We start from the raw sequence: 13,596 nt of genomic DNA on the forward strand, positions 1-13,596 counted from the left end.
TCCAGAGGACAACATCTGGGCTTGCCCAGCATGTTACTTATTCCTCTGCTCAGAACCCGCCAGGGGCTGCTGCCATCTATTGTAGCAAGGTCTAGCTACTCAGCTTGGCAAGCAAGGTTCTCTCGAAACTTGCACAGGCCTGCTTTCCCCTCCTGGGCTCCCACTGCTCCCCACCAATACCCTCTCTGAGGACTAAGCCAATTCCTTCCCCACGTCATGCTCGTTCCCACCACCTCCCCTTTGTCCATGCTGTGTCCACAACCACCTTTTCCAACCTTCACTAATGCCTCATGTCTCCAAATTCTCAAGGCACTAATGTCTTTATTTGTTCCAGGTCGAATACATTTACATTTCTGTTTACATTTCTGTATACCCCGTAGTCCCTGCCACAGGCTGGATTCATAACAAGTGTTCAATAAATGTCATTGAGCAGTTAACTTTCTTCTGGGTAAAGAGAGTTGAATGTAAATGAATATATTTCTTGGCAAAAGTTAATATAGAAAAGGGAAAAGAACATTCAATGAATACTGACAAGGAACTACATTGTGCTTTTCATGTTATCTCAGAAATTCTTCACAATAATTCGATGAGATTATTTTTTAATCTGCAAAATAGGGTAGCACAAAATTCTGAGGAGGTTAAGAAACTCTACCAAGGGTATACAATTTGTAATAAACAGAGCATAATTTAAACTCAAGTCAATCTGACTCCAGAGCATGTGCTCATTCCAAGAGTTTTTATGATTGCCATCACTGTCATTATGGTCATGGCCACCTGCAATAGCGCTGAGCCATTTAGCTATAGAGAGACTTTTCATGGTCACTCTCTGCATCTTTGCAGGCCACAGGCCTCAGGTAAACAACTGTAGACACAAATCTATCCACAGCAAGGCACAAGCCTTCACATTTTTCTTGACTCTTCTCCAGAAGGGTCAATAAAACAGGCCAAGAGCTCCAGTTCTTTGGGCCCCTTCCCACATGTCTATGCTCCTCCTACCTTTGGTCAACTCACCGATTAGGACAATGGTGAAGAAAGACTTGGGTCATTCAAATACACAATAACTAAAGGATAATATGAGAAAAAGGAGACTCCTTTCTCTACCCCATCCTAGCCATGTGTCCCTGGGTAAATCTCTTCATTTTTCTGAGATTCAGCTGTCTCATCAGTAATGTAAGATCCTTAGAGACTCCACAAGATGGTGTGACTCTAAGTGTTACATAAGTGTGGAAAATTAAGACCTTAGGTTTTCACGTCTTGCTCGTTCCCACCACCTCCCCTTTGTGGAAAATTTTACCTCTTTTGGAGAAGGGATTCAGCCAAATAATCAAAGTTCATGTTAAAGGACAATTTAAGGGTAAAATTATAACTCTTGCACAAATATAAAACATAAAAGGAACCTGTGTCAAATATTTTATATGACCTATTAATTGATGAGAGAACAGTAAAATGTTACACTCAATGCACATAATTCAAAGAACATATAGACAATCAGGAATGCTAAAATAAATTTGAAAATAGATGTGGTCAATATCCACATGGCAATAATGCATTGCATTTCATGAGACAAGAATCGTTGGCATTATGCTTAGGTTCTATTATACAAGTTAAAGAGATTTAAAAACAACTTATTAACAATGAGAGGAACAGACCATTATAGCATCAGACAATCCAGATGAGTATGCTAGACAATATCTAGAATCCCGTAGAATACCCAGTAATCTCTCTTTTGTTCTGTTTTTTTTTGGGGGGGGAGGGCGGGTTATTGCAAAGTCTTTTATACAATTAACATATATCCTATCTTTCTCAGATTGCATTCCATGGGAGAAGCAGGAAAACAGTGACAAAGTCAACAATGAAAGAGAAGAAATTGAGCTGAACAGTCAGAGCCTTATAAACCAGACCTGGCTTCTCTGATTTTACAGGACATCTTCTATTTAGTGGGCATGCTGTGGCGAGAATCCACACCAGGTCAGTAGTCTTGGGCTCCTGAGCCTTCTTCCCGTGTCTTAAAACAATCCTTCCTGAAAGAGGTACTCAGGAATGGCTTGCGATTAGGTCCCTGTAACATAATTTTTTTAAAATCATAGTGTTGCCCAGGGAAGAAAAACATCAATATCACCTGGGAGAATGTTAGAAATACAGATTCTAGGCCAAGGCTCTAATGTCCTGAATTAGAATCTGCATTTTTCACGATTTCCATGAGATTTGTATGAAAATACATGTTTGAGAAGCCATGATTTAATTAAAATATCACAGCACTCCCACTAATTAAGTAACTGTGCCATCTTGATCAAGTCAATTCACTTTATGGGCCTCAGTTTCCTCACTGTAAAGTAAGAAGAAGGCTGGGTCCCTGGCCTTAAGATCCCTTCCTGGTCTCTGAATTCATTTTCTAAAGATCTCTCTCTCTCTGATGTCAAGCTCCAAGGCCAATGTCATGCCCCCTACCTCTGGAGCTTGAGTCACACAGAGATTTAGCTAAGCCATACTTACATTTTCCTCTGTGTCCTTCTCTGGGAAAAATAAATTGACACAGTGACTCTAATGACATTATCCCTCTGTCTGGAGTACCAGCAATGTGCCAGGATTCCCTGAGAACCGAATGAGTAAGAAATTGCACCATCTGCTTTCACGTCAGGAAATTCCACAGTTTTGCTCCCTGATGGAGTGTATTGCCTTTTAAATCCCAAAATAATCAATTCTGACAAGAAAAAGTCAGATATGCTTTTCAAATTATGAAAACACACACAACACTCACAAATTTCCTGACAACCTGATATAAGGAGAAAGAGTTACCCACTTATTTTTAACCTATTTGTTTTCTTCAAGCAAGCCTGCTTGTTCTGCAGGGAACCTCTGACCTCAGGGCTACACAGAAGACCACAGAACTTTACAAAGCCCCCTCCTCACCATGGCAACCTACAACCCCTTCTGTAGTGGGCCAGAACTGCACTAGGTGCATGTTTATGGGGAGGGGTGGGGTGGGGAGTATTCTGTAAGGAGGCTTCCACATTTGGATGCAAATAGTGCTACCTACATGCAGATGAGGTATTTCCCACTATTGTCCTTTACTACATGAACACGGGTACTACCCCAGAATGTGTTCCCAGTTGAACTCCAATGCCTATCTGAAATCTATGTAGGGCACAAAGATTCTGAACCACTGGGCTCCACAGGGATATTTCAGCTCTCACTGCACTACAAGCACCACCACACTCATCAAGAGAAGCTAGCCTGCAGCCATTTCCCACTTCTGTTCATTCAGCTCCCAACTCTGCCCCTGGGTACCAGAACCCTCCTGCTACCACACTGATCTCTTCTCTCTCCCCAGAGTATTCAACTATTCACTGGGAATTTGTGGAACATCTATTCTCTGCTGAGTCCTGTACCCAGAAGCTCAGGCTTTGGTGGTAAACAAGACAGACACAGTCTTAGATCTCTCATGAAGCTCAGAGTTTGTTGGGACACACAAATGTTACACGGATAGAGACCCAAGTCACTTCAATACATAATTTCAGACTAAAACAGTGAGGCCTGATCCAGTCCTGACACTGAAGCAGCCTTCCATGGTGGATTAATTTCCTGAACAAAGTATTTCTCCCCATATCCCACAATTTCTTAGAGTGACTCTCCCTATACAGTCAAAGGAATTCTATACTCTAAAAAATGAACAGAATTTTTATAATAAGAATACAAAGACAAAGAAACAGTCCATTCACAGACTTTGAGTTCCAAAATACACTTTTAAATCTGCTATAAGAGCAAACTGACTTGGAAACCAAAGCTTTCATTGGCAAGAGCTGGGTTTCTGGAGAAGTAAGAGCTTTCTGAGTTCTCAAAACCTACACTTGAGGATCAATCAGAAAATGCTGAAGGAATCAGAGTATCAGATTACTCCACGATAATGCTTCAAAAGGAGAATAATTGAAGAGTGAATGCACATATTTACATGGTCCCAGGGGTTAGCTGTAAGAGGGAAAGTCAGCATATTTTGTGGATGTCTTATAACCAGGAAAAGCAGCATGTTCACAGAGGTTGGGTGGTGGACTGCCCTGCTATGGAGGATATGAGAACATTCTTAAGTCTCTGTTGACAATGATCACCCCTCTATGGTCAGACAAGATGGCACACCTTGACAGAAGCCAGAAGGACAGACACCATGACTAGAGATAAACCTAAAAGCAGTCACAGAAATAAACATTATGTGGCTAGAGACCAAGGACTTGATATCCCCCCAAATGCCTTAACACTTTGCAAGCACCCCCACGAATTAGATGTATCCCCAGGGAGACCCAAAGGTGAGAAAAAGCATCCCAAATGACTACATTTAATTCTGGAATTACAGAGAAAATCCTGGAAGTGATTGGGTTTAATGGATTAGCAAGATTGTGGGGGTTTTCTCCAATATTAGACAAAACAAGGCTTAAAAGTAAGATAGCTGAGAAACGGAATATACAGTAGTTCATATGTGTTGCCCACCTGAGTTATGTGGGTTAAACAGAGGACATCTACTACACTTCTCTGAAGTGTGACATTAAACAGGGACATAATAGAAAAGTAGGTATTTCCAGGGGGATCGAATTCTGAGCGGGAACAGCACAAATGATTTTGAGGTCCTTAATCAATGCAGGATTTGCTTAGCCTAAGAATTAATGGTCAGTGAGTATGGAACAGTGTGAGGTTTGACACAGCATGAGACAGGCTCCACATTGGCAGAGGTTGTTTTTTTTTTTTTTTTTTTTTTTGAGATGGTGTCTTGCCCTGTTGCCCAGGCTAGAATGCAGTGCTTCCTCCTCCCGGGTTCAAGAGATTCTCTTTTGTCAGCCTCCCAAATAGCTGGGATTACAGGTACATGCCACCATGCCCAGCTAATGTTTTTTTAAGTACAGATGGGGTTTCACCATGTAGGCCAGGCTGGTCTTGAACTCCAGACATCAGATGATCCTCCTAAAGTGTTGTGACTACAGGAATGAGCCACTGCATCCAGCCTGAGGTTTCTTACTAAAAAGTTTGGACCTCATCATCAGAGCAAGCAACGGGGAGGCACTACAGAGTTGTAAACAAGGGAGTTATATACTATCAGGCATATGTTTTCACAAGACGATTCACTGATTTAAAAACTTCATCCTCTGCTGCAATCAACCCCACCACCCACATCCTCGCACACATTCATCTGCCCCAAAGGTTCTCCTAGTTCACTGTCCCATGTTCCAGGACTCCTTTCTCACTCAGCTGGTGGGCTTACCCCCATTTCTACAGAGTATTTCCTGCCCTTGGTCTTTATTTCTCAGTGAGATTACTTTAGAAGTTAAGATGACAGTATCAGCTGCCATTATTACATATAATAATATTTTGGTCAGAAACCAGATGACCTCATATTGCCCAGTTAATTACCCCTAGTCCCTCCCAACAAAGTTCTAGGAAGGTATTCACAGAAAACAAATGCAGAATGGAAATCAGGGTACCATTTTATTCTCAGCTGCATAAGAATGCTCTATGCTTGTGCATAGCTCTAATTAAAGGCTGAGTTGGATCAATGTTCAAGGTCAAAGAAAGGACCCCTATTTACTCTCTCCCTTTTCTAAATATTACAACAAAGATACTCATACTATCAAGTGCGAATGAGATAAATAGCCGAAACCATTAAAAAGGGTAAAAAGATTGGGTGCTGATCTTTTTAGACATAATTAACCCCACTCCACCTCTCCCTTTGAAGCTAATCAAAGTTTCAGGCTCTGACCAATCACCTGAGCAGAAGGGAGATGAAACCGCAAACCCGACAAGGAGAGAGGTAAAAGTATTCAACCCTATCTCTGTTGTCAAACTTGGCATTATAGCTTAATCCATTGGATTGATGGGCTAAATCCAGGATCAATCACAAAATGTGGCTGTCACCCTTGAGGGAAGAGCCAAAAAATTCTCGGGGAAATCTTGTTCAAAAAACCGTTGTGTGAATCAGATGAGAAGAAAGGCTCGTCATCAGCTCACTGCTGGTTAAAAACATGTCCTTGGTGCATTGCCTCACCTGTGAAAATCTGCATTTTGAAAAAGGACGGCAGGAGGTGGCTCAAAGGAATTCATTGCTATCCTTGCAAAGTCAAGCAGGAAGAAAAGCCCACGTAGGACACATTTTTGACCAGGGGGGTTTTCAAGAGCCTCTCAAAATTCACATACCATAGATTACTTTCATCTTTCTCTTCATCTCTTCATTGTTCTTTTCAGGCTAGATCTGAGATAATTTTATAAGAAAAGCTGATTCAAGGAAAAAAAAAATCATAAAATATTTTCACTATCATGCTACCAATTAAGCATGACCAAAGTTCAAACTTTATTCCCAGGTTTTCCCCAAAATGTTATCTCAAACACTGATTTGTAGTCTGTTTTCTACCATTTAACAGCAAAAAGTTAAAGAGAATATTACTTTTTTTTCTAGAGGAAAACAATAGATTGTTACATCTTATAAATCAGATTTTTAAAAATGAAGACTATGGATGTGATTACTTAAATGCCAGCTGAAGTGGAGAAAAATGAAAGAGGGAAATTGTCTAGTCACAGGAGTGGTGGATTTTCTTCTTCTGAGTCAGCCATGCTGAGGGACATTTCTAGTCACTGCCAGATGCCATCATTCCCTGGCCCTCCTACGGGAACCCTGAAATGATCATTTGAACACAATGGCAAAGAGTGGCGGAGCGTAGTGGTCCCATCTTGATCTCAGAGGAGGCTGCAACATTTCCTACTCTCAGAGGTTGCAACATTTCCTACTAACTGTCTTGCAAAAAAAAAAAAAAGATACAAAATTATGCAAAAGTGGCAAGAACAAAGAGAAACAAAAAGAAAGTCCACTTTCAGCAAAACTGGAAGACAGTTAAAACCTCAGATCCCTGCCTTGAATGTTTGTGTCCCTCCAAAATTCATGCTGAAACTTAATCTCCAATGCAACGATATTAAGAGGTGGGGGCTTTAGGGGGTGATTAGGTCATGAGGGCTCCTCCCTTGTGAATAGGATTAGGAACGCTTTTCAGTGGAGGAAACTAGCTTGGCCTAGTTTGCCCTTCCAGCTTCCACCATGCGAGAACACAGCAACAAAGCATCATCTTCGAAGCAAAGACTGGGCCTTCACCAAGCATCAGACCTACTTGTGCCTTAATCTCAGACTTCCCAGCCTCCACACTGTGAGAAATAGATTTCTGTTATTTATAAATTACCCAGTCTCGGGCATTTTGTTATAGTAACACAACAGACTAAGACAAAAATTGATACTGAGTGTGGGATGTTGTTATAATAAATAACTAAAAATGTGGATGGATGTGCCTTTGGAACCTGGTAATGGGCAGAGGCTGGAAGAGTTTGGAGGAACAGGCAAGAAAAAGCCTGGATTGCTGTGAATGGAGCATGGAGGGAGATTCTGGTGAGGGCTCAGAAGAGGAGAGTTGTAGAAAAAGCCTCATTTCTCTCAGATTATCTAAGTGGTTGTGAACAGAATGTTGGTAGAAATAAAGACACTAAAGACCATTCTAATGAGGTCTTAGATGGAAACAAGTATTAAGATGTGATATTGGAGACTGAAGGAAAGGCCATCCTTGTTATAAAGTGGCAAAGACCGACTTGTGTCCTTGACTGAATTGTGTCTTTGTCCTAGTGTTTTGTGGAAGATGAAACTTAAGAGTGAAGAACTAGGATACTGGGCAGAAGAAATCTCTAAACAAAGTATTGAAGGGGCTGCATGGCTGTTACTTCACTACTTATAGTAAAATGCAGAAAGAGAAAAACTAAAGGCACCATTTTTAACCAAAAAGGATGCAGAACTTAATTGGGAAATTCTCAGCCTGTAAATTAAAAATGAGAAAACACATTCTGGAGAGAACACCGAGGATGTAGCTAAGCAAACATTCTGATAGGGAGATTAGTATAAATAGAAGAAAGTTGGGTGCTTTCATCAAGATGATGGAAGAATGACCTGAAAGGTATTTTGGAGATGTTTGAGGCTACCACTCTCACCATAGGTCAGAGTACCAGGGCTTTGAAAGCAGAATGGTTTCAAGGGGCGAGCCCAGGGTAGCATGGGACTTGGGACTTGCTACCTAGAGCCGCCCCAAGTTTCTGCTCCACACATGCTAATGCAGCAATCCTTAGCCACCCTGGGTGTGGCTTGCGCTGCCATTCCAGAGGGCACAAGCTATAAGCCTTGATAGTGCCCACATGGTACTGATTCTGCAGGTGCAAAGTGCACAAGCTGAGGAGGCATGGCTACCACCACCTAAATTCCAAATGGTGCCTTGGAGAGAGCTGGGGCCTGGGCAGAGAACTTCCACAGAGATGGGCCACCACAGAGCATCCCCATTAAGGCAATGCCCATTACAGCTATGGGGTCAGGGCCACTGCAGAGAGCCTCCACTAAGAGGATTCCCCATGAAGCCTTAGGGGTGTGGCTTCCCCCAAGACTGAACAACTGTAGATCCACCAATGTCCAAGTGTAGCCCAAGAGAGCTACAGGTTCTAGGCCTCAACCCATGAGAGCTGTAGCATGGACTGTACCCAGCAATGCCATGGAACAGAGTCCCCTGAAGCCTTGGGAACACAACCCCCATCCAAGTGTCTAAAAATTAGGACATGGAGTCAGAGATTTTCGAGCCCCAAGATTTAATGCTGTTTGTCTTGTTAGGTTTTAGACTTACATGGGACTTGTTACCCCCTTTTTTCCTCCCTATTTTCCCAGTTAGAATGAGCATGTCTATCCTATGCCTGTTCCACCATTGTATCTTGAAAGCATATAGCTTGTTTGATTTCATAGGCTAACAGCTGGAGGGGAATTTGCCCCAGAATGAATTATACCTTGAGTCTCAGCCATATCTGATTTAGATGATATTTAGATAAGGCTCTGAACTTCAGACTTTTGAATTCAATCTGCAATGAGTTAAGACTTTAAGGGCTACTGAGATAGAAAGAATGTGTTTGATTATGTAAAGGACTTGAACTTTGGGGGACCAGGGGTGAAACGCTATGGTTTGAAGGTTTGTGTGCCTCCAAATATCATGTTCAAACTTAACCTCCAATGTAGCAGTATTAAGTGGTAAAGCCTTTAGGGGGTGATTAAGTCATGAGAGCTCCTCTTTTGTGAATGAAATTAAGGCCTCTAAAGGGGCTTTATACAGCATTTGACCCTTTTTGCCCGTTTGTTTCTTTGGCTATGTGAGGACACAGCATTAGTCCCCTCCAGAGGGCATAGCAACAAGGAGCTATCATGGAAGCAGAGACCAGAGAGACCAGACTCTCATCAGACACTGAACCTTCCAGTGCCTTGATCGTAGACTTCCCAGACTCCAGACTATGAGATACAGATTTCCATCATTTCTAAATTACCCAGTCTCAGGTATTCTGTGATAGCAGCACAGACAGACACCAATATACACACCACCTCTCCCTACAAAAATTCAAGAGCTGCAAACAACAACTGTAATTTAGAAGGGGCCATGCAGGAAGGAGCCGGAAAACAGATTCTAGAGAGAAAGACTAAACTGCAGCTTCCAAAATGTGTGAAACAACACATACTCCTTGAAAGTGAGGGGCACACACTGTGATGCCAATTTTAGTTTGTAATAGGAAGAACGGGGATATGCAAACTGAGGGTGTACCTGTGAGATCCAAGAGACAGGGGAAGCTGGGATAAATGAAGAAACATATGTTTTCCATCTGTGTCTATGGCATCAGAAGAAGATAGTAAATAAATAGTAAATAATAGTATTAAAATAATAGTAAATTAAAAGTAATAGAGCTATCTTCATTGAGTGAAAACTAAATGAAATTACACACAAAATCCTGGATCATAGAAAAAAATAACTAATCTGAATAGCCTTGCTCCTCCCTTACACATTTAGTGGGTCAAGAAATGTTTGCCTCTTTTAAAGCTGAGTAATTTTTTTAAAAAAGCATAGAATTTATACAAAGATAAGAGGGGAAAAAAGAAAAGAATAAAGAAAAGCAAATACTTTCTAAAGAAAAGCGAAGAATATAGAACAGTGCCATGGAGAAAAGGAAAATTACAATAGAAATTTAAAAGAACTAAAAAACAATGTTCTCTGTTAGACATGAATACAAAGCTCATATGCAAGAACTCAAGGAAGAAAGAGCAAAACAGGAAGAACGAAATATGGGCTGGAAGCATTCAGAAAAGAAGAAAAAAAAATAGAGCCCTCACAGAAATAAAAGCAAAATTGGAAGAAGCAAAAGGGAAAATAAACACCAGTTAACACAGTATGAGACATAAAAAGGAGACATGAAGGAAAGAAAAAAATAAGTGGAAATAAAGTTTAAAAGACTTCAGAGAAGGAAATTGATATGGAAGATGGTTAAAGGATAGCCAGAATAAAGAATCAGAATGTCCAAAAAAGAGAAGAGAAAAACTGAAAGACTTAATACACAAATGGACAATATTAAGACCATATATACAAATACAACTATGACCTACGCTCTGCAGTAACCAGGAAACCAAATAACAACCCCTGTAGCAACTGGCCCAAAACAGCCAGGACTTGGTCAAGAACTATCAGCTTCCTTAATTCCGTGTTCTCCTCCACCCCTGCAACCCTCCCCACCCACTTCCAATTAGGAACAGCCTGAGAAAGTCAAATACACTCCCCAAACCAATCATAAAACACACCACTTCTAGTTAGGCAACTGTCTAGGTTAAACAACAATAACAACAACAACAACAACAGCCACAAAGTCAAGAGGGAAAATAGCCTGGCCTCACATTTCTTTGTAGCAATGTTCAGTGGTAGAAGAGAGTAGCACAACACCTATGAAACCTTCTGAAAAGAAGGTGAGATCCAAGGATTTTTATATTCTTTGAAACTGTGATTTAGGTTCAAATAAAATGGACACATTGGATGATTTGCATAAGCCCTCTTATTTGCAACAGGAATCTACTAGAAGCCAAACACCACCCAACCAAAAGATTACTAGAAAAGTTATGACAAAAAGACAAATAAAACAAAGACCCCTTTGCTTAAATGGCTTACCAAACTTAAAACAAATGCCAAGTGAAGTGACAGAACAAAATGCGAATGTTATATGCCCTGACAATGTAGAATTATTATAACTAACAAAAATCAACAGAGGAAGAAAAAAAATGAGAGGCATGGTAGATACAATGATTCTGCTGAGGATAAAGGATAAGCTTTAAAAAAATCAAATCAAAGACCTAATTATATAGAACAATACAAAAGCAAATAGTAAGAAGATAATATAATTGTAGTACCAGGAGGCAGAGCAGGAAACAGAGAGGAAAAGGTATGCCCTCATTCTATCCATTGGCCATAGGAGAAAATCAATAGGAACTATATAAAGAAATAGAAGATTGGGATGTTGTATTTGTTACACTAGTAAATGTGAAAGAGTTAAACCCACCTCTTTATAAAGACATTCAGAATATATCACAATAAAATTGAATTCTGTGCAGAATATATTCTCAGAAAAGCTGAAAATAATAGAATGGACAAAAACATATTAGGCAAATGCATACAAAAAGAAGAAAATCACAATCTGAATATTATACAAAGTTAAATTCAGGATAAGAAGTATTTAACAAGTCTGGGAAGGGTATTTTATAATGCCGTAGGGTACAAATTTCAATGAGGATAAAATAATGTGAATATATACGAGCTCTAGAGCAATACAAAGCAAAATCTTTAGGACATTCAAAGTGAAGTAGAGAGAAAAATCACATCAGGCTATAGAGTTAGTGGACAGGTTTATATTGGCTTCATAGTGGCCTCATGCACGCAGACTCCTGCGAGTTCCTCTAAGTTTTTAGAGGATTGCTTTGCCTTTTGATCTGAGATTTGCACAGTTCCATAAGAATGGCCCTCGTGGAAAAGCACAAGAGGCAGTGATTGGACAGAATCTGTGAAGGTATCCGCCCCCAGGTCCTGAACGGCCCGGGCACGCCACCCCCTGTGGTGCTGCTGGATCACCGCAACTGCACCGTGGACATGCCCATCCTGAAGGACCTGGCCACCGTGGCCTTCTCTTATGTACAGTTCACGCAGGAGATCCACCATAAGGTTTTAAATGAAGCCGTGGGTGCCATGACATACCGCAAAATCACCTTCGCCAGGGAGGACCTGGAGAAGTTCAAGGCCTTGAGAGTGACTGTTGCACATAGGCACTGGCCATGACAATGTGGACGTCAAGGCTGCCTGTGAGCTCGGGATTGCTGTGTGCAACATCCCTTCCGAGCCAAGGAAGAAACAGCCAACTCCACCATCTGCCACATCCACAATCTGTAGCAGAGGAACCGTGGCTATACTAGGCACTGTGGGAAGGCACGCGGGTACAGAGCATGGAGCAGAGGTGGATCAGGAGCCGCGGGCATCCCTGGGAAGACGCTGGGCCTCATCCGCTTCAGTGGCATGGAGTAGGCGATTGCAGTTCAAGCCAAGGCCTTCGGATTCAGTGTCTTATTTTATAACCCCTACTTGCAGGATGGGATAGAGCAGCCCCTGGGCCTGCGGAGGGTCTATGCCCTGCAGGATTTGCTGTATCAGAGTGACCGCCTCTTCGTGCACTGCAGTTTCAGTTAACATAACCACAACCTCACCAATGACTTTACTATAAAGCAGATGAGGCAGGGAGAATGCCTTGTGAAGGCAGCCCGTGGTGACTTGGTGGACAAGAAAGCCTTAGGACAGGACCTCAAGGAAAGCAGAATGGAGGGGCAGCCCTCAACCTGCAGGAATCAGAGCCCTTTAGCTTTGTTCAGGGTCCGTTGAAAGATGTACCGAATTTCATCTGTACTCCCCATACTGCCTGGTACAGAGAGCAGGGGTCGCTGGAGATGAGAGGCAGCTGCCACCGAGATCCACTGGGCCATCACAGGTCGCCTGCCAGGAAGCTTAAGAAACTGTGAGAACAAGGAATTCTTTGTCACATGAGCGCCTTGGTCAGTAATAGACCAGCAAGCAATTCATCTCGAGCTCAATGATGCCACATACAGGTGTCTGCCAGGCATCGTGGGCGTGGCTCCAGGAGCTCTCCCTGCAGCCAAGGAAGGGATTATCCTTGGCGGCATCCCAGTGACTCACAACCTCCACACAATGGCACATCCTTCCCAAGCTCCCTCTCCTAACCGGCCCACAAAACACAGGGACAATCGAGAGCACCCCAACGCGCAATAGCGGAGAATGCCAAAAAGTAATCCTTCCGATACACTTGGGACCAAGAGACAGTGAAAAAATAGATGAAATAAAATAATTTGACAGCCTTTTTAACTGATTCTGGACATATGCATCATTGATGTTGCAATGTTAAAACTACAAGAGCTAGAAAACTGAAAATGTCATCTGCTTACGGAAGTGCTGAAAGACCAGGATGTGATTTATTAACAACCAACTTCTGTTATTGTGTGTTAAGTTTTTCATCTGTCCATCAAATCACACAAAATAAACAGAGCTTTTTCCTTTGTCAGTCCCTTGGGCATAGCAGGTCCTGACACCCTGTTCTAGAATGTTGCATCAGGAGTTCAAACATCAAAATAAAAACCATGAAGAGGAAATCCCCATCCTGTGACTAGAGTCCCTTCAGTCTACAGGGACTGGT

At 41.8% G+C, this 13,596-nt stretch overlaps 1 pseudogene; it reads left to right on the forward strand.

Annotated features, from left to right (window-relative positions):
• The first annotated feature begins 766 nt into the window (after positions 1-766).
• LOC105507507 lies at positions 767-13,383 on the forward strand (annotated as a pseudogene).
• The last annotated feature ends 213 nt before the right edge of the window (positions 13,384-13,596 follow it).

Source organism: Colobus angolensis, unplaced genomic scaffold (genome assembly GCF_000951035.1).
Source record: "Colobus angolensis palliatus isolate OR3802 unplaced genomic scaffold, Cang.pa_1.0 Scaffold15, whole genome shotgun sequence".
Lineage (NCBI taxonomy): Eukaryota > Metazoa > Chordata > Mammalia > Primates > Cercopithecidae > Colobus > Colobus angolensis.